Consider the following 20,651-nt stretch of genomic DNA (forward strand, 5'->3'; position numbering starts at 1 on the left):
GGGTTTGCTCCTGGCTCTGCCTCTCCAGGCTGTGTGCGACCTGAGGCAGGCTGTCTAGCACTCCTGAACCTCAGTTTCCACATCCACAAAATGGAAATGATAAGGACATTTCCTCTCACAGCATCATGGGACTAGATGAGGTCGGGCATTATGTTAGAGAAGCAGAACCATTAGGCAGGTAGGATGGATGGATAGATAGACAGACAGGACAACAGACAGAGAGGGTTAAGGAATTGACTCATGTTATCATGGAAGCTGGTAAGTCCCAACCAGCTTGTGGTTGGCAGGCTGGAGACCCAGGAATGCTGATGGGGTCATTCCAGTCCCAGTCTGAAGGCCCAAGACCCCAGGAGAGTCTGGATGTCGAAGTTCTAGTTCAAAGGCTAGAATGATGATGTTGCAGCTCAAAGTAGTCAGGCAGGAAGGGTTCCCATTTTCTCAAGCACGGTCTTCTTGAAGGAGGGCCAGGCGTTGGTCTCTGCAGGCCTCCGGTTGATGGATGAGGTCCACCCCCCTCAGGGAGCACCCTCCACTGTGCTCCGTCTACTGATTTGAATGTCAATCTGTTCCAGAAACACCCTTACAGACACACCTAGAATAATATTACACTAAATGTTGAATGTTAAACATAAAATGAACCGTTACAGGAATGTAAAGATGGTGAGCTCAATACTTGACATGCAGTTACCATTAATAGCAATTATTAGTTTTATTATTATCAGTTGGAGAAACATATCTTATTTCTGGTTTAACCTTCAAAGTGGAGAAAGTTTTGAAGTTTTTCCAGGCACTTGTCTAGTGGATTCTGCAAATTACCACATGCACAGCATCACTCTAGATGGTTCCTTTTCTTCATGCTTTACCTGGAACACCCAGAAAAATCCTCTGAGACAGGCTTTTGAGCCCCTTAATACATGGTTTCCACAGCATTTTTCAGGGGCTTTCTCATTTAACAATGGCTCCTACCCTCAAAAATTCCATGACCTCTTCTTGAGCTGAGTGACAAACTGAGCCCTGTGTCTGGGGCTTGGGCACCAGCTCCCACTTGCACGGTCCAAATCTCAGACTCATGTGACATGCTGACCATTCACTCAAGGACACCTGCCTGTGTAGTCATTGGGCCTGAAAAAGCATGTCTCCCTTTCCTGTCTGGGGAGGGGTGGAGCGCCTGCCTCCCCCTCTGGCCCATGTACTGAAAATGTCCTGTGGCTTAGGATGGGGGCTTCCAGCTTTCTTCCTGCCACTGACACTGTGAAAGTAGGGACGGGCCAAGAAAGCTGGACTCCAAGAGAGAGCAGCAGAGTGCACTGAGCATCCAGCCACAGGAGCCAGAGGAAACCCTGGAGCAACAGGAGCAGCCAGGGAGCCCAGTCCTAATTCCTTGGCAAAGCCTCACCTCTTTCCCGGGGTTACTTTCCCCTCAGATCCTAAAAGCAGGGTACTGCCAGGATGGCTCTCCCCCTCCTCTGGATTCTAGAAAGATGGAGGCAGGAGGGACATATGGAGGTAACAAAAAAGGTCAAATGTCACTTCCTGAGAAAGTGAACTATGACCTGTCATGCAAAGACAGGCTAAGCATTGACTAGGTGAAAGGAAGTGGAGCAGGAGAAGCAGATGTGCAAAGTACTGAGACAGGAAGAGGCCCTGAGACAGGAAGTAAGTCCTGTGGCTGGTACAAGTGAACAAGGGCGAGAGTGGAGGCCAGGAAGCAAATGGGTGCCTGTGTGGGCTTTTGAGCTGTGGGAGAAGTGTCTTTACTTCTTAGACAGTGGGAAGCCCCCAGGGTCCCTGCCAGTGGGAGATGCTGTGAACAGATTTATATTTTAGATTTACAATCCTTTATTCTTTCTAACAAAAGCTTTACCTCCTGACACAGACAGACCGACAGGTCAACAAGTGTGGAGTACTTTTCTGTGCCTGGCATCTAGAGTCCTTTGGCATCCTTCCAAACAGAGAGGAATACATGTCTAGTGAATAGAGGCCAGGGGAGCAGCTATACATCCTCCAATGTACAGGAGGCTCCAAAGGAGAACTGTCTGGTTCAGCCTCAGTAGTGCTGAGGCTGACAAGCCTTGGCCTGGACCATCCTTTCAAGAAGCAAGGTTGAATAGGAGAGTAGTAAGAAATACAGCAGGAAGGAAAGTGGGAGAGACACCAGCCTGAGAGTCCAGAAGAAAGGACTAGAGTCCTAGAAGTGACATTTGACCTTTTTTGGTGTTACCTCCATATATATGAAGGCTGGAGAGGCCCTGGAGAGGGGGTTGAAGGGAGCCTCCAATAGGAAGGACACTTATAGCTCTGAAACTATAGAATAGAAAACAAGCGAGGTGTCTCAGTCCATGTTCTGTTGCTATGACAAAATACCACAGACTGGGTAGTTTATAGAGAAAAGAAGTTTATTTAGCTAGCAGTTCTGGAGGTTGGAAAATCCAAGGACTTCACAATAGTGTCTGGTGAGGGCTTTCACGCTCTGTCATCTTATGGATGAAAAGTAGAAGGCAAGTGAGCACAGGTGGAAAGAGGCCCCTCTTCCCAGCACTACATTGGAGATGACTGTGGGGGACACACCTAGCCACAGCAAGCTGGGAGGAGGTGGTGTGTTTATAGGTGTGGGGCCACCTGCTGCAGGAACTCAGTCATGTGACATCAAAGGAGAAGAGGTCACCTGCTTGTTCAGGGTGGAGGGAAGCCAAGCAAGCAGGGAAGGGACTGTCCGGAAGTGTAGTGAAGAGGAGTGAAGAAGGGCAGACCTGGCACGGGAGACAGATCGCAGAGGACCTGTGGGCCTGGCTGACATTGGAGGCCAGAGTCCGTGTTGGCCACAATCCTCACAGCAGTGTGGCTTTCTCCAGAATGCTCAGCACCCGGAGCAGGCCAGGAGACTGCCTCCCATCAGGTGGGACTGATGCGTGGGTCCACAGTCGAGTGTGCACAGTGAGAATTTGCTGAGAGAAATGGCGGGAAAATGGTTCAGGTGATCAGCCCCGAGGCCTGGGTAATGGACAAGTCATTGAAACTCTCAAGGCCTCCGTTGGATCATCTGTAAAATGAAGCTCACTGTACTTCTCTGTCCACCTCATGGGATGGGTGTGAGGTTCAGTGACAGAATTTATTAGAGGAGCTTTGTAAGCTTGACTTCCCAACCTGCCCCCCATCTCGCCCTGTCAAATGCTAGTTATTATTATGAGGCCATGTGTCACCTCTAATGTCCTCCTTCACTCATTGCCCTCAGGATGGAGGATTCTGTGCTGGCGTAACGGCTGGGCAAGCAGAGTTACCCCCAGGACACACAGCAGGCCCACAGACCCTCCGTGGCTTCAGGTTGCCTCTGCTGAGGAGTCACCCTGCTGTCACGCCCTCACCGTAGCCAGGCCTCTTTCTGTCTATGGTGCTCTTGAGTCTGTCGTGTGACCTTTCAGCAAGGCTGGCAGGGGAGAGGGTGTCTTCATGGCCACATGCTGCAAAGTCCAATTAGAGCCACTAGAGCCAAACAGGACCAGGGAAGGGGGAAGAGAAAATAGTGAGAAAAAGGGGTAGAGAAGCAGAAAGAAGCCCAAGATCCAAGCTGGCAAAGAATTAAAAAGATGAGGGAATAGGTTGACCATAAGTGTCCTCTGTCTCTGAGTGGACACAGTCCATGTGACAAGTGGTAGATGCCCAGGCCAGTGGTGGAAGCCAAAGCCCAGTGCCACGGTGGGAGAAAGAAGAGACGGGGTCCACCAGGAGACACGGGGAGAAGGGCAGGGCTAGCCCTTGGGGGCATGAGTGGAGTGCCCGGGAGACCAGAAACAGGGTCACCAGGGCAGAACCCACTTTGAGAAGGAAGATCAGAGTAATAATCACCACTGACTCGTTTGTGGCTCTGATTTATGTCATAACAGTGACAGCTACTATTTGTTGACCATGGACTTAGTCAGACACATTACCTGCGATGTTTATTCCATCCTAAGCCATCAGGCAGTTATCCGCATCCTGCTGGCAGATGAGGGACTCACCCCAGGTCCCACAGCCAGCAAGAGGCACGGGCACCTTGAACCCAGCTCACAGCCTTCCAGACCTGCATGCCTGTCCCCTTGCAGAACACGTGACTCCTTGTTCCTCTCTCCTCATATATGGTACCATCTCTTCTAGGAGCTTAGGCCTCCCCTAGAAATTCCAGTGGCTTCAGGCATGGTCAATAATTGCCATTGCTCCAATTTTTAAGGAACTTTTTTGAAAATAATGATATATTAAAAACCCAAAGGATGTACTTCAATAGCTCATTCAGTGCCTATGAAACCCATAACGGAGGGAATATTTTTGAACAGAGGGCTTTCATGTCGTGGCCTCCACAAAATCATTAACTGCCTTATTCATTCCTTCATTTATTCATCCATTATTTACTTATTCACTGTAGTGCAATGGTAAGAAACTGGATTCTGGAGCCTGGTTACCTGAATCCAGAGTCTGATGTCCCCACTTAAGACCTTTATGAACCTAATCTTTCTGTGAGTCAGTTTTCTTATCAGAAAAATGGATATAACACCCTTGGAAGTGGGGTGAGGCGTAAGTGGAGAAATTTCTCAAAACATCCAGAACCTTGCTTGGGCTCAGTAAGGGACACCATGTGCCAGGAGATACCAAGTCCAATGGGGCCTGGTTCCTATCCTTGAGATGCCCACAGGCCAGTGAGGAGGTCAAGGCTGTTCTGTCTATCTCACTGACCAGCCAGGACCAGGATGAAATGAGGTCGCATCTATTTTGGCCTCTCCAAGGAGTTTTCTTTCAAAAGCAGATGCCGCAACACAGAACCGGGAGCCCAGAGGTGCCAGATGCTGCAGTTTGCCTTTGCACTTGGAAATTGGCTTCCGCCCCAGGCGTGAAGACCTGTTTGAGGCCAGGTAGTGCTATGCATTCCTCTGATTAGGTTTTCTTCCTGATCCAAGAAACACCTGCTGGGTTGAGGCAGGAGAGGCTTTTTAGATGCCAAGGGCTCATCTTCCCAGGAGGCTGCTGGCTGAGGAAGATCAAGTCCCAGTACTGGTAATGCTGACCCCAGGCATCTCACAGCAGAAAGCAGAGCCCAATGAGAAAAGCCACAGCCGTAAGTAGGGCACTGGCTCAGGCTTTGTTACCTGCTAAAGACATCCGCTGCCCCCCGGCGCTTTGTGCCTTGGCTCCTGGCTGCTGCTCCATCAAGGCGACAGCCTGTGATCTCTGCTTTTTGCAGAGCTTGGGCAGAATAAGGCTGGAGTCTCATTTGTCTGTCTGAGAAGGAGACTTTCAGAGCCAGGCAGCTTGGAAAAATGAAGTGACAAAAGAAGCTGGCCAGCAATTAGGTAATGCCAGCCTGCCTGCTGGGCAGCCCTCCTCAGCTTGTTCCAGAGTCCACTAGGGAGCCCAGGAGAGGAGGAAAACCTGGATTCGGGGGTGGAGGTGCAGGGCCATGCACTAGGAGAATGGTCAGGGTGTGTGGGGGTGGAGGGACCTTGAGAAGTGGTCAGTGAACTCCCTTCTCCCAGCCTCACTGTACAATTCTTTCTGGAAGGTTTAAGATCCTGTGGCATCCTGCTTTGATCACAGGTAACATGACAAGTGGTCAGAGGTGCCAGGTTCTTTCTCTTGTGTCCCTCTGGGGCAGTAGCTTCCACATGGAGGAGCCAGCACCAGGCCAGCAGCTCCTGAGTCCAAAGTTTGGCTCTGGAGACCTCCTAATCCCTCCACAGCAGGTCCCCAGGCTGTGAGCTGGGAAGCTGGAGCGATTCTCTGATCTGCAGAGACCCTCCCCCAGGTTGCAAGACCCTCTAGAAATGACAAAGGCAACCCCAAGTTATACCGGCAGAGGTCGATTCTCTGTCATGGAAAAACAAAATGTCTGTGAATTTTTTCTCAGGCTTGTCCTCATCAAAAACCTTTACCAAAGGTCTAGCTGCTCCCTCCAGCAAAGTCTGACTCAATAGAGGACCCATAAGGTGGGCCCAAGAGAATTGACAAAGCCCCAGGGTTCGTTTTCCAGGGATCTGCACCCTCCTCTATAACCAAGCACTTGAGTTTTATTTATTTTTATTTTTATTTTTTAAGAATGAGGATCTGGGTTTCTTTTAGGGGATCAGAGAAGACTAAAAGTACTGAATTTAAGTTCTGGCTTCACTATTTACTTGTCGTGTTCCTGCGAGCAAATCACTTAACCTCTCTGAATCTCAATTCTCTCACCAAATCATAGTTTATAGAACTGTTTCCCCCATGATTTGTCTCAACTGCTCTTCAGACTTGCCCTATAACATAAGAGCGGTTGGGAAGTCCAGTTTTACACATGAAGAAACAAAGGCTTTGAGAAGTGAAGTTACCTCTCTGGGCCCCACAGCCAGGGACAGAACCTTGACTCCAAATTCCAACACTTACTTTGGGATCAGGGGAGATAAGAACCTCTTTTGTGGTGAAGATCATAGGATAGCACCCATTCATTTCTTTAGCAAACATCTGTTGGGGGACCTCAGAGCACCAGCCTCATCTCAAGGAGTGGAGGGTGGGTAGTGTCTCTGAGCCGCCAGGAGCTGGGCAGGCGGGAGCTGAGGTTAGGTACCAGCCCTGGCCTGTCTGTCATCCTTGCAGAGTGAGTCAGCCCCTAGCTAGCGCCTGGTACGTGGCCACGGGCCATCTCTTCCCACTCTCCAGACCCCTCTTCCCAGGTACAGCCACCCTGTGGGGAGGCATCACTGACCCCATTACACAGATGAAGGGTAGGAAAGCTCAGGTGGGCTGTGTGTTAGAATCACCTGGGAAATTTAAATAGCCACACAAATGCCAAGTTGAGTCCCAGGCTTGTATGAGGAACTTGGGGAGGGGGGGCCAAGGAGGAGAGGGCGGACTTAGCGGCTGGCGTCTGCTGGGGCATCTGACAGATAATGCAGAGGATGCTAGTGGTCCAGAAGCAGATGTGTCAACTTGGGAACCAGCGAGACCTCCTCTTGGCCTCCTCTTTCTTGAATACAGAATGCTGTAGGGGAGAGAACTTGCATTTGGGGTGGTCCAAGAGTTTCCCTCCTGCCCTCCTCTGGCCCCCTGGACAGGTGCTCTTGGGCAACTTGCTTGGCTTCTCCCAGCCTGTTTGCACAGGGGTGTTTGGGTGGTTCCCAAATGGGTAAAGTAATTTGAGGCTTCATAAATATGGGTTATCTCCTTCCTCTTTCCACTTCTGCTGCCCAAGTTTGGGACATTTTCTTTTTATTTCCATCTTCCCAGAGGAAATAAAACTCGGACCAGTTCTCCCTCTAATTGATGGTCCTGGCCAGGGGCCAGATAAACATGGAAATGGGAAAGGAGAAGCTCTGAGATGCAGGTACAATCCTGCTATCTGCTATTTACAGCCTGCAGGCCTGGCAGGGTCTTGTCCATGCATGGTCCAGGGCTCGGTGTGGAGAGTCCCATCAAGGGGACCTATCTGCTGTGGGTTACATGCATGAGTCCCATCAAGGGGACCTATCTGCTGTGGGTTACATGCATGTTCCCAGTTTTTGGTGCTGAGGTGGGGGTGTGGTCACCCTGCCGGGTCTATGCAGGTAGGTTTGAGAAGCGAGGATTAAGGGCTGCCTGGAGGGCTAGTTGGCTAACAGCAGCCAGAAATAACTCCCTCAGGTATTTGTGGGACCAGAGGTAGTGTTACCCCAGGGTGAAGCTTATCGCAGTGCCTGGAACAAGGTGGAGATTCAGCCCATTCCTGTCTTGAAATAAAGTTCTTCGCTTTTCTTCCCTTCCTACCCCGTCCCCCAGCTCTCTGGGTAAGTGTCTCCCTAAGCTGGACACCTAGCAGTAACCTCATTGCCTCAGGAAGCTCAGGGTTTTTAAACGTACAAATCAGGTCTTTTAGGATTATCTTAGTCAACTATAACAAAATGTTATTGACAGGTCACTCAAACAACACAACTTTATTTTTTCACAGATCTGGGGGCTGGAAAGTCTGAGATCAAGGTGTTGACAAGGTCAGTGTCTGCAGCAGACGCTCCCCCTGGGGTGCAGATGGCTGCCTTCTCTCCGTGTCCTCTCCCTATGGCGGGGAGAGAGAGCAGGAGTGAGTACGCACGCGCTAGCTCTCATCTCTTCTTACCAAGGCTCAGATCCCATCGTGGGGTGCCACCCTTATGACCTCATCTAATCCTACCTCCAAAGACCCAAATACCATTATTTTGGGGTCGGTCTTTGTCTTAGTCTATTTTGTTTTAGTGGTTATAACAATCTACTACAGGTTGGGTAATTATATTATAAAGAACAGAGATTTCTTTCTTAGTGTGGGACATTGGGCAAAGTCCAAGGCCAAGCCACTGCCTGTGGCAAGGGCTTCTTGCTGCATCATACCATGATGGAAGGAGGAAGGGCACACACAGGAGAGAGTAAAAGCTCAAGCGCACAGCCTCAAGCCCTCTTATGATGGGCGTTAATCCATCCACCAGGGCAGAGCCCCTTTAACACTTGCTGTGAGCTTACGATCTCACACACAACAGACTTCACCATCTGAAACTGCAGGGAGGGAGAGATACAATTCAGCCCATGGCAAGAATCAAAAAGGATGACTTGACGGATGTAATAGTGTAGAGTTTTAAAAATCACAATAAACTGGAAGAGAAGAGGCAAGAGTGAGATTCTCCCCTCTCCCCACCACCACTGCTATTGCCACCACAAACACAAGATGGTGCTCTGGAGGGCGGGGGGTGCAGAGGACAGCTGGAGTTTGACCCTGGAGAGAGTGAGGGACTGAAGACAAGCGACTCAGTGGAGGGCGTGGAGGAAGGAGGTAAGGAGGAACACTTCAGCAGGAGAACAGTTGCCGTGTGTGGGGTTGGCGCCAGGTGGTCCTGCAGGAGACCAGATGGGTGACAGCTAAGCTGACGCCTGTGAGCCACTCCCCTGCACCCAGGGGGCACTGCTCAGCCCCTGGGCAGTTCGATGTCCACCCCTGCCTCGGAATGCACATTTGCTGAAGGCTCCCAGTGTGTCTCCTACAGATCATGTGCTTGCTGTATACAGGCTTTCCAAAACCCCTCTAAATTGCCCCATATAACCACCCAATTTTCAAAGTGAGAGAGCCATAAATTTCCCAAAAGTAAATAGAAAGGATCCTTGTATCCAGAGGCAGGGACCTGAGGTAAGAAAAATCCGCCTCCCAGCCTTGCCTCTAATGGGTCAGCCTCTCCCTCCTTATATAACCCGTGTGATTATATCAGAGCAGCAGTGCAGGGCAGCGGTTGGGTACCCTTGGTCACGTGTAAGTTTGGACTTTGCCCCTTTCTCACAGTGGCAGTCTTAGGTAAGCTTCTCATACCTCTGTGCTTCTGTTCCTCCTCTGAGAGATGAAGATGAAATAATAATTCCATTTCATAGGGTAAGAGTAAAATTAGATGAATTAACTTCGAGCGAAGTATTTACACTAGTTCACGGCACACAAAACCTGTAGTCATTAGGAGTATTGATGAAGAACACCCAGGGCCAGTGTCGAGAGCCAGTCAGGAGAGATGAGGAGTGGTCAAAGGCAGGGGCTGGGGGCAACAGGCCTGGCCTGAAAGGTGGCATCCCTTGTACCTAGCCTCCAGTCTCCATTTCCTTCTTTGTAAAATGTGGATTACATAAAAGAACCATTGCCATCTCTTCATGTAGTCAGTGTCAGCTATTTATGCCTTTTTTCAGGTTAGGGAAACCAAGGCACGAATGCTATAAACTTGCCTGAAACAGCTTGGAAGTGGAAATGCTGAGATCTGAGTCAAAGTCTCTGCCCCCAGACACATATGTGTCCACACTTCAAATTGTTGAAAATGTAATTTATTTTTACTCATTTTTTTCCATTATGGGTTTTTAAACAGGATAAGATGGACATTTGCCAAGCAAAGAGATAAATTGTCTTAAGACTAATTTTCAGTGAATTTTTTCTCTATCCTCTTTTGATAGACTAACAGCCCTTAAACTAGAGATTATATAAAAATCCATTTGAGCTGACATCTACCTAGAAATAATAGACTCTTCTGGGTGTTTGTGTCTATTAGTAACTGATAGGCTTAAGGTAGAATATCCCCAAATCCACGTATCATACCAACATCCCTATAAAACCAAACAGTGGCCTGGCCAGGTGGCCCACACCTGCAAACCCAGCCCCTCAGGAGGCTGAGGCAGGAGGATCATGAGTTCAAAGCCTGCCTCATCAATGGCAAGGCGCTAAGTCCTGTTTCTAATAAAATACAAAATAGGGCTAGGGATGTGGCTCAGTGGTTGAGTGCCCCTGAGTTCAACCCCTGGTACTCCCCAAAATAAATAAAAAGAAATAAAAACCTAACAGCAGGGAAGGAAAAAAATAACGGAATGAATCAAACATCATTACTCTATGTAAATGTATGAATATGCAAATGGTATGCTGTTACTCCATGTACAAACAGAAACAACATGTATCCCATTTGTTTACAATAAAAAAATAAATAAATTTTAAAAAATCAATTGCTCTGAAAAGAAAAAAAAAAAAAAACTAACAGCATACAAATGTCAGAAGAATGCTTATCTCGGGTGGCATCCAATACTGTAAAAGTACAAGGGAAGTTTTTAGAAGCTTCCTGGGAATTACCCTAGAGTAGGTTTGGCCTGTGCTTATAAACATAAATGTGGGGACTGATGACCCTGCTTTGACTTCCACTTCTGCCAACTGCTCCTTGGGGTAAACTCCTCAACTTGTTATTATTCAGGGGCAGCCATATGTGGTCAAAGGTTTCTGTTCATGGAACCTTCTACAACATCAGTGATTCTCAAACTGCACTGTACCAACCACCTATTTAAAAAACACCTGGCATGCCTGCTAAAATGATTTTCAGCCCAGTTCTAAGGAATCTCATTCACTGGGAACAAAGCCAGGGAATCTGCATTTCTGACAGTCCTCCAGACGGCCCCAGGCCAGCCACTCTCGCCTGCACCCCACACCTCAGGAACGTGCAGGGACCTGGAGCAGTCCAGGGTCCTTTCTGCACCTCGCTGCTCCAGGTCTGTCGTGGAGGCTGTGCCTCAAGCCCCTCACAGGTGTCTTAAAAGCATGCTCCCTTAAGCTGTGGCATCTTCAGGGACTGCGGCTGCTGCTTTGCTTCCTAATCTGCTCAAGGGCTGAAGGCTGGGGTGACCTTGATTATGGAGTCACACCGTCTGAGGGTGGCCTGACTCCCACCTCCCGAAGGGGTTTGGTAGAATAGAAGCCGCCTTTCCCCGGCTCCTGTTCCTTCTGGTCATCAGACGGCCAGCTTCAGGACAGGGATGCATCCTCGCGGGTGGGGCCCTCTGGCCACTTGCCCGGCCGTGACTCAGCTTTGGCAGGCTGGCGCACAGGCCTGGGGCCCCGGGCTGTGCGGGACCGAAACAAAGCCGCGCTCGAACGCGCCCTCCCCGGGCCGCGCCGCACCTGCAGCGCCGCTTGGGCTCCCTCCCCTCCCGGGGGCGGCGCTGGCTGTTGCCAGGCAGGCCGGCCCGCGGCGGCTGCAGTTGGCTCCTGGCCTCCCGCCGCCCGTCGCCTCCGCGCCGCCTCCGCCCGGTGAGTCACCCCGCCCAGCCGCCGCCGCCGCCCTGCCGCTCTCACGCCTCTGCGCCTGCGCGCGATGCACGCTGCGCCCCCTTGGCTCAGCACCCCACCCTGGGCGCCGCAGGCCCCCGGAGGTCGCTGGGCATCACCTCTCTGGCTTCTCAGCACGCGGGTTCTTTCTCCGCTGCCTGTACAACCGCACACCGGCGGGAAGGACACCCCGTCACCGTCCTGTCACTGTGTCTCCCCAGCCTCCTGATGCTGGTCACATATCTCTGCCTCTGGTGTTAACACCCTGCGCTGCCTTCAGTCTTCCCCTTTGTCCTGCCAGTGGGTCTCAGGGCTGCCCGTGAGGCTCGCCCGAGAAGATGTAAAAATCCGGTCAGGCTGTACCCATACCCTTAACTCAGAAGCACGGGTAGGGGACCCGGGTAGTTTGTAAAGTTCCCCAGGTAATTCCCACTGTTTGGCCAGGGTGGTCAACCACCACCAGCCCTGGCTTCTCAAATTTTAGTAGGCTTTGCTGGGAGCTCCATAAATGCCTATTTCCCCGTTAGTTAGTTCAGCAGGGCCTAGGAGGGGCTGTCAGTGTGCATTTCTCACAGGTTCCCCATGATGCCAAGGTTGCTGATCTGAGAGTTACATTTGGAGCTCCAAGACACCCTCAATGTCCCTTTGTGTTTCCTCTAGTGATGAAGAAGACATGGACTTTGGAGCAGATGGACATGGGTTTGTATCCTATCTCTGCCACTTCCTTGTTTGATGAAATTGGACTCTGGTCTTTGTGTGTAAATGTGGAGGGGAGAATGGTGTGAGGTGGAAGATGTCTGGTAGAAACCTGGTGACAGTGAGTGAAAGTCAACTGTATTGGGATGTTTTAACTCCCCTATGGTCCCCTTGGTGGAGTAGGCCAGAGAATGGCAGAAGCTGAGGAAGAACCTTCCAGGTCTCCTCTCTGCTGTCTCTTACAGGACAGGGTTGAAAGTCATATGCGGTGCTGTCTCTCTAGGGAGCGGAAATGGTATCAGATTTGATGTGGTTGCTGCAGTTGAAGGGAGGGAGGGGCAAGGAGGATCAGTGTCAGAGCCTGGAGCTGACCAGAGGGACCCCCGCCCCCTAGGCCTGAGTTCCCAGGAGAGCAGGTCTCCTGAAGGCAGAAGGGAGGCTGCAGGAGGGGTGCTCTGAGCAGATGGTAAGAGCCACAGAAGGCCAAAGAGTAGGGTCAGGTTCCCAGGAGAGAGCTGCGAGAAAGGGGGATGGAGCCCAGAGAAGGAGAGCTTCCCCTGTTTTGTTTCTCCTGCAAAAAAAAAAAAAAAAAAAAAAAAAAAAAAAAGGTGTAGCCAGAGTTCACAGGCTTTCCTGAGACTACGTGGGGCCGCATCTGGACACCCCTCCCCAGTTTGTGTGACCTTGGCAGGTAACTTGAGCCCTCAAGGCTGTGTTCCTTCATGTGTAAAATGAGTCATTGTCATTGCTGACTCACAGAATTGTGTGCAGACTGAAAGATAATTTGGTAAAGCCTCAGATCAGTCCCTGTTGCACTGTGGGCACCCCGTGGGTGTTTGCTATTATTATTATTCTTCCCATTGGACAAGTGAGCAGCCTGAAGCTCCAAGAGTTTGACTCCCAGGCTTGTGCTGTCCTTTCTCTGGATTCCCCTCAGCTCTGAACACCCTTCGTAGCACTCTTAGGACTTTGTCAAGGGCTGTGACCAGGCATGCTGATGGATGGTGGACTCCAGTCATGGTCTGGCTATCCTGAGTCTCCAGCTAGAATACATCTCATTTTGTGGTGCAGAGAAGAAGCTGGAAACCAGAGGCTCTGGATTAAAGCTTACCACCTCCCTCAGGATAGTTGGTAAGGTCACATTCTGTGAGACTGCATGTGACATGCAGGGTCTGCTTACAGGCAAGCCATGTGTAGGATTTTCTCTTGTTAATGCACATGAATGCAATTTCTTTTAAATCATGGTGTTCCAGTGTAGCTCTGATGGGCAGCTCAGTAGACAAACTGTTTTGAAAACACCCCCCCACCACCACCACCAACCTGGGTTCCCATGGTGCCCTCCGGACACGCACTGCTGAGGTCATAGCTTGCTTCTGCTGTCCTTCTGCATACCCTGCCTCCACTGTCAGCTATGTCCTTCCCCACCTTGAATTCCCATCACCAGGCAAAACACTTGACACCTAATCTAACCAGTGCTTGCTAAGCACTCATTAGCAATTTGAAAGTAACGGAAAGCTTCAGAACCCACAAAGCTTCAGAACCCACACTTCTCTGGACCGCAGTCTTCTCATGTATGAAATGGGACTTGGACCAGATTTGATTTCTTAGGCTACCTCTGACTCTAGCAATTCCTAAGTTTGAAATATACTTCATCTCATCATAATCCACTTTAGTTTTTCATCCCAGAACACAGTCCTGTATTTGACCTTGAATTTTGTTTGCTTCTTACTCAGGTATGTGAATGAGTTTTATAAAATGACTGCAAATGCCCAGCTGGTTAAGGCCTAGAATTTATTTTCTTACTAAATTCTTCTGAACCAGGCCATTGGTCTGGTTTTTGTTAGAGGGACATGGAGCCCATCATTCTCAGTGGATGGAGTTTATTCTCCCTACCTCCCTTACCTTGGCAGCCTCTGCAACAGCCTTGGGCACACTGCCTCTGCGTCCTTGGTGGAGTGGACATCCCCCCACACAGACATGGCCCTGCCCCTTCCCTTTGCACAGGGCTCTGCCTTGGCAGAGAGAATGTGCAGACTGCTTGGGTCAAGGGAAGGTGTCTCCCACCCTGGCTGAATCGAACTGGTCACATAGGCCCATGAGACCACCCACAGGAATAGATGAGTGACGCCAGCTCCCAGCCCCCTAAAATATCTTCCACATTTACTTGTTAGGGCTGAAAAAATCTGAACAATATAATTTCTAAGGGAATCTTTTCCCTTCCAGGGAAGCAGCCACAGTAGGATTTTCTGTAACATTATAATGCTTGGATACCTGCTGCTCCTAAGGCACTATATGGTAGATCATCTGCAAGGATGGTCACAACTCAGTATCCAAAAGTGAATCTGTTCCCTCCTCTTGAATCTAGGCTGGTCCTATGACCAGCTTCACGCAGTAAAATAAGACAAGAGGGGTTCTGTTCCAGTCTGGGCCAGGCAGAGCCAGCAGCCTACCCCAAGGCCCGTGTGGTGTGAGAGAGGCCCTGCTCCGGCCAGCCTGGCCAACGCACATGGATCCATCCTGACATGGCACTGCTAAGCTCTGCCAAAGTTCTGGCCCACAGAATCGGGAGCAATAAAAACAATTTGTGATTTAAGACACCACCTTTTAGGCTTTTTGCTACACATCAGTAAGTAACAAAAACGCCATAGTCTCTGGACTCTAGCGTCTTCACCTACAAATGGAGCTTCTATCTTCCATCTTTGATATTGGGCCTCTATAACTCATGTCCATCTCTCTTTCCATAAGTGTGTCTCTCAACATCTGGCTGCCAAACAAGCAGCTAAAATCATGGGAAGTGCCCCCCAAACTCCAGAGATTACTATCACTCATCCACCTGGAATTTATCAAGGAAAAATGTACCATCTTGAAGCCCTGGCTTGGGAGTGGCTTTGAGTTCCAGTGCTGCCCTTCCTGGCCATTTGATTTTGGACTAGCTTCTTTCTCCAGGTCTCAGTCTCTTCATCTGTAAAATGGGATAATAGTAGTGCCTCCTTTAGTGTGAATGTGAGGATTATATGAGGTGGTGATGTCAGAGTGTTGCTTAGCATGGTGCCTGCATGTGGAAGGTATTTAATAAAGTATGCAGCTTTCTCTTTAAGGGCTCTTATGCAATTTTTTTTTTTTTCGCTTTTACATCTATCTATAGAGGGAGTAAAAATTAACCAAAACATGATAACCTGGCCCTGCCCCAGCCAGTAATAAAATGAAATCACACATCCCTAGGGTCCTCATCACATTGTGAATATCATCTCTGTAGATTTGGAAAAAATGTAATGATTTCTCTGGTATAAACAAAAAAATGTGGAAAGCACAAGAGGGACAGAAGGAAGGAGCTGGGTAATGATTTGCTTTGGTTTCTAAAAGGATATCGTTCCTTACATTTATGATTTGAGGATGGTCAGATAAAAGGGGTTAAGTTAATTTAAAAATGAAAAGTGGCTTTGTAGGAATCAAGCAGAAGAAAGCAGCATGTTGGTTAGCACTTTTTCTCTTTTTTAAAAAGAAAAACAACAGTGGAACAAGAGAAATCAAAACCTAACCTTCTACCATCTGCTGCAGATGATTTTCTAGCTCTCTATAAGGATCTCATTAGCATCTTCCAAGAGGCTGATTGTAGCCACCAGCACAACAGTGGTGCAGAAAGGGGCACCCACACCCCACTGCCCTGGGCACCTGCAGAGGTGCCTGGGCTCCTGTCAGGCTTTCGCAATTCCCTCCTTCAAACACAGTCCCACAAAAGAGCTCCTCCTTGCAGCAAGGAGGGAATTACCCCTTTTAAAGGATCTGCTCCAGGCCGTGAGAACAATGAGAAGGGGAGATTGGCCTTCCAGCCTCCAAGCCCCTGAGGACAACACTTCAAACCCGCTTTGGCTACTGGTTCTGGGTCTCCTGGGTCTGCTCTCTCTGCCCTAATCAAGAGCTGCATATTCTGGGCCTGCCAGATGTAAGGTTCAGGGAGACTATGCCCTCCCCTCTTCCGACTTCTCAAGGCGCCTTCCCACCCCACTTCCCAGCAGAAAGCAAGGTCATGCAAGATGGTTCTGAACTGGCTCTCACCTGCTTAGTGGTTCTGCAAGGACAGTGGAGCTACTAGATCAAAGTGTTTCCAGAGGAAAGGAGGTGACAGCCAGGAAGGAATTCCTAAGAAATTTTAAGGAACTATGGCTGGCTTTCTCTCTCTTTCTCTCTCTCTCTCTCTCTCTCTCTTTTCTAAGAAGCACGTGAGGCTGGAAACTGAGTGTGCCTGTACACACATCTATACACAGAGTAGTCTCCCTTATCTGTGCTTCTGTCTTTCAAAGTTTCAGATACCTGCAGTCAACCACAGCACAATAAGTTTAAATGGAAAATTCAATATTTTGAGAGAGAGACATTATATTAATACAATTTTATTATAGTACATTATTACTTGTGTCCTATTTTATTACCAGTTATTGTTAATCTCTTACGGTGCCGTCTTTTATAAGTTAAGCTTTATTATTGGTATGTATGTAGAGGGAAGAACGTAGTATATATAGTGTTCAGTGCTACTTGCAGTTTTAGGCTTCCGTAGAGGCATTGAACATGAAGGAGCAAGGGGGACCACTACACACACACACACATACACACACATGCGCGCGCGCGCGCACACACACACACACAGAGGTATATGTGTACATGTTCATATGAATGAACTAGAGGCTACCCAGTGACTTAGTCTCTGTGGGAAGACTGGATTCCATGAGATTTTAGATGGCTAAATCTTTTAGGCATTCATAATTCAACTGGAGCCTATTGCTGAGGCCACAATTGTAAAACCTCAAGTCCAAATGGTACCTTTGATCTGGTCCGGTGTGAACTTAAATTCAGTCTTTTGGGCTCCTTTGCCTTGATCTCCCTAAGAAACATTCTAGCTCCCCAAGCTAAGTATAAGCCATTTTAGTGTTACCTTGTCCACATGAGTTGGGGCTGCTGCTTCTTTGCTTTTTTTTTTTTTTTTTTTTTTTGATGGGGTGGGGGCAAGGACTTTAGAAGCTACATGGGCAGATAGGTGTGAGATAAACTAAAAATAGACCACAAAAGCTCTGTTGGCTGGTTTGTTTAAATGCCGTGGACCTTGGACTGGAACTTTAAACCTTCCAGGTTCGTTATTCATGAAACTCAATGGCAGCCATGAATCACTCACAAAGTGAGTTTCAGTTCACTCTGTGAAGATTAGCACTTACTCAATTCTAATGTGAATCAGCTAGTCAGAGCTTTATGGCTCTGAAGGACCCCAGTACCAACTAGCTTAAGCAAATGTCAGGAACACATTGACCCATCATGGAATAGAGCCCACAGGCCTGGCCCAGACAGCAGGATCCAGGGACCAGATGAAGTCACCCAAGCTCTCTGTCTCCTGGTTTTAACTCTGTCTGTGGCTTTGTTCTCTCTTGGCTGACACGCAAAGGAAGCTAAGGACAGAGATAGTCCCACGTGTGTCACTGCAGCCAGCAATCCTGAGAGATAAAAGGTAGTTCTCCTAATACCTGTAAAATCAAGGGGGACAACTCTTGGTTGGTGCAGATTTGATCCCCCATCCATTCTCTGGGCAGGCAGGGGGCTGGGGTCTGAAGCACACAGCGTTGGGCAGGGCAGCAGGGGATGCTGTTACCAAGAGTAGAGGCCAAGGAGAACGGTGCTCCCCAAAGTCAGGGAACAGCAAATTCATTCAATATGCACTAGAGCTTTCTCTTCTCTTGCCTCCAGATTCAGCTTTTGTAGCATAGGTGCTACCTGGAGGAATCCGAGTCATGACTGAACAACAAATGTCACCCAGGTCCATTAGCAGGGCTCCCATGTATAATTCCAGGGAAAGGCCCTTGCTCGCTTGGTTCTGTCCCTGGATTGAACCACAATGTCCTCTGACTGCAGCCCCGCCCTGGCCCAGTGACAGTGCCACAATCCACCTTCAGGGGATGGTAAAACTTATCCACACCCAGTGGTTTCTGGGGCCAGTGGTTGCCCTAGCAGCAAATAGAAAGGTCTCCCATCTGGGCCAGACCTACCTTGTCTGACCTGGCCTGTGTCCCCATCACATACTAACAGGGCCATCTGGAGCCAGCTCACCTGGCTCCCTGGCTGTGCAGATGTGGAATTTCTCATCTCTTCTTCCCTACCTCTGAGGCTTGCATGCTCTTACCCTGTGGCTCACATAACATTGGCTGATCACACTGTCCTAAGCACTTTAATTATATTTTATACTCACACTGCCCTACGTGGTATGTATGTGTCATTATAATGATCCTCACATCACACACAAGGAAGCTGAGACTCTGAGGGGTTAAGCAATTTGTTTGAAATTACATGGCATTTCAGTGGTACGGTTGAGAAACCTCAGGCATTATAAGTAGGTGGACCCTGGAACAAGACCAGCTTTGTCATGCTGTATGAACTTGGACAACTTGTTTAGCTTCTCTGAGCCTCAGTCTCCTCATCTATAGAATGTAACTGCAAATTCTCATTATTCCAAGACTGCTCCATCCTTTTCTTGGCCTACTTTCTCTTTCTTTGTAATTCCATCCAGTCCTTTATCTTTCAAATGCATCTACATGCTGGTGAGTCTCAAAGTTATCTTCAGGTTGGCTTTCTAGAACTCTGGGCTCTTTAAGCCACTTGGAAATTCATTTGCACCTCAAAGTTAGCAAAATGGACCTATTGGTTTTCCTCCCCCACCCCAGTCATCCCAAACCTCAGTGCAGGGCACCATCCTCTATTCAGCTGCTAGGATCAGCACCCAGAATTTGAACTGGATTCCTCCTATCGGTTACCTCATGATCCACCTTTCATTAATGTCCGATTGGTTCAACCTCCAAAATAACATCCTGAATGTGGAGTATCCTCACTGATTCCATGGCCACAGCCGTCATCCTAGTCCGGGTCTCCAGCCTGCACCACTACCTGCCTCCTCCCAGGTCTCCCTCCTCCATCCTTCCTTCATCCACTCAAGTCCATCATTTCCGCCTCTCTGCTTAGAACCCTTTTGTGGTTCCCACTGCTCTAGGGGAAAATCCAAATTCCTTTCCATGATCTAAACAGTCCTACTGACCTTGGCCTCTGTTTACTCCTCCACATTCTCCCATCTGCTCTTTCCTGCTTGTTCTGTGATGGCACAATATCCATCTTGTTCATGGCTGGGGTGCCAGAGCCTAGAACAGTGCCCAACACATAGTAGAAGTCGGAGCTCAATTATGCTTATTTGTTGAGTGAGTGAATGGATGACGGTGTGCCAGCCTTGGGGACCTTCTTTCTCTCCCCCGAACCCACCATGCTCTCTGCTGTCCTGGGGCAACTGCACCTGCTATTCCCTCTGCTGCCAGCACTCTTTCCCAAGCTCCACGCTGCTGATATCATCTGTTTTTCAGATCTGTGTTCAGTGATCAGCTCCTCAAGCAGACCTTCCCTGGGTGCAACAGCAGAAGGAGCACATGGCCATCCTGCTCCCACATGTGACTTTTTTGGGGGGGTACCAGGAATTGAACCTGGGGTGCTCAGCCCCTGAGCTACATTGCCAGCCCTTTTCATTTTTTATTTTGAGACAGGATCTCGCTAAGTTGCTTAGGGCCTCCCCTGCTAACTTGCTGAGATTGGCTTTGAACTTGCAATCCTCTTGCCTCAGCCTCCAGAGCCACTGGGATCACAGGTGTGCACCACCACAGCCTGCAACGTGACTCTTTTTCAGAGTGTGGGTCAGCCCCTGAAATTACCTTCTTTGTTCATTTAGGTTGTCTTGCTCATCACCTTCATGAGGATGGGTCAAGGCAGGGGCCTCATGTTCCTTATTCAATGCTATGTCCCACACCTAGAACAGTGCTTGGCATAGACCTGGTGCTCAGTAGACCACTGTGAGCGGACTGAACAACACTTGAGATTGCTAAGAGAATGAAAACACAGATTAAAGCATATGTTAAAACAACCACTTTGGAAAATTGGCAGTTTCTAATAATCTAAGCATATGGTAACAAGGAACAGCAGTTCTCCTCCTCAATATACACAGGAGAGGAATGATGCATATATCCAGAAGACTCCTAGCCCAAGAATGCATGCAGCCTCATTCACAACAGCTTGAACCTGGAAATCACTCAAATGGCCATCAATGAGGGAATAGATGAATAAATAAACAAATTATAATATGGGTTTTTTTTTTTTTTTTTGGTACTAGGGATTGAACCTAGGGGTGCTTAACTACTGAGACACATTCCCAACGCTTTTTATTTTTTATCTCGAGACAGGGTCTTGCCAAGTTGCTTAGGGCCTTACTAAGTTGCTGAGGCTGGCTTTGAACTCATAATCCTCCTGCCTCAGTCTCCGGAGCTGCCGGGATAATAGGAGTACGCCACTGGCCGACAAAGTTCTTAAATACTGATCAACACAACACAGGTGAAACTTACAG

At 48.8% G+C, this 20,651-nt stretch overlaps 1 long non-coding RNA gene across 2 annotated transcripts; it reads left to right on the plus strand.

The window, feature by feature from the left end:
• Positions 1-11,463: 11,463 nt before the first annotated feature.
• On the plus strand, positions 11,464-20,126 carry LOC306655460. 2 transcript variants are annotated; one of them, XR_013762263.1, is made up of 4 exons: positions 11,464-11,527; positions 12,206-12,244; positions 13,207-13,372; positions 19,624-20,126. It is a non-coding gene; the product is annotated as an uncharacterized lncRNA (long non-coding RNA). The 2 variants fall into 2 exon arrangements; XR_013762264.1 differs by having other exon boundaries at positions 11,493-11,527; positions 13,179-13,372.
• The last annotated feature ends 525 nt before the right edge of the window (positions 20,127-20,651 follow it).

The sequence above is a fragment of the Sciurus vulgaris genome, assembly GCF_902686455.1.
Source record: "Sciurus vulgaris genome assembly, chromosome: 1".
Taxonomy (NCBI): Eukaryota; Metazoa; Chordata; class Mammalia; order Rodentia; family Sciuridae; genus Sciurus; species Sciurus vulgaris.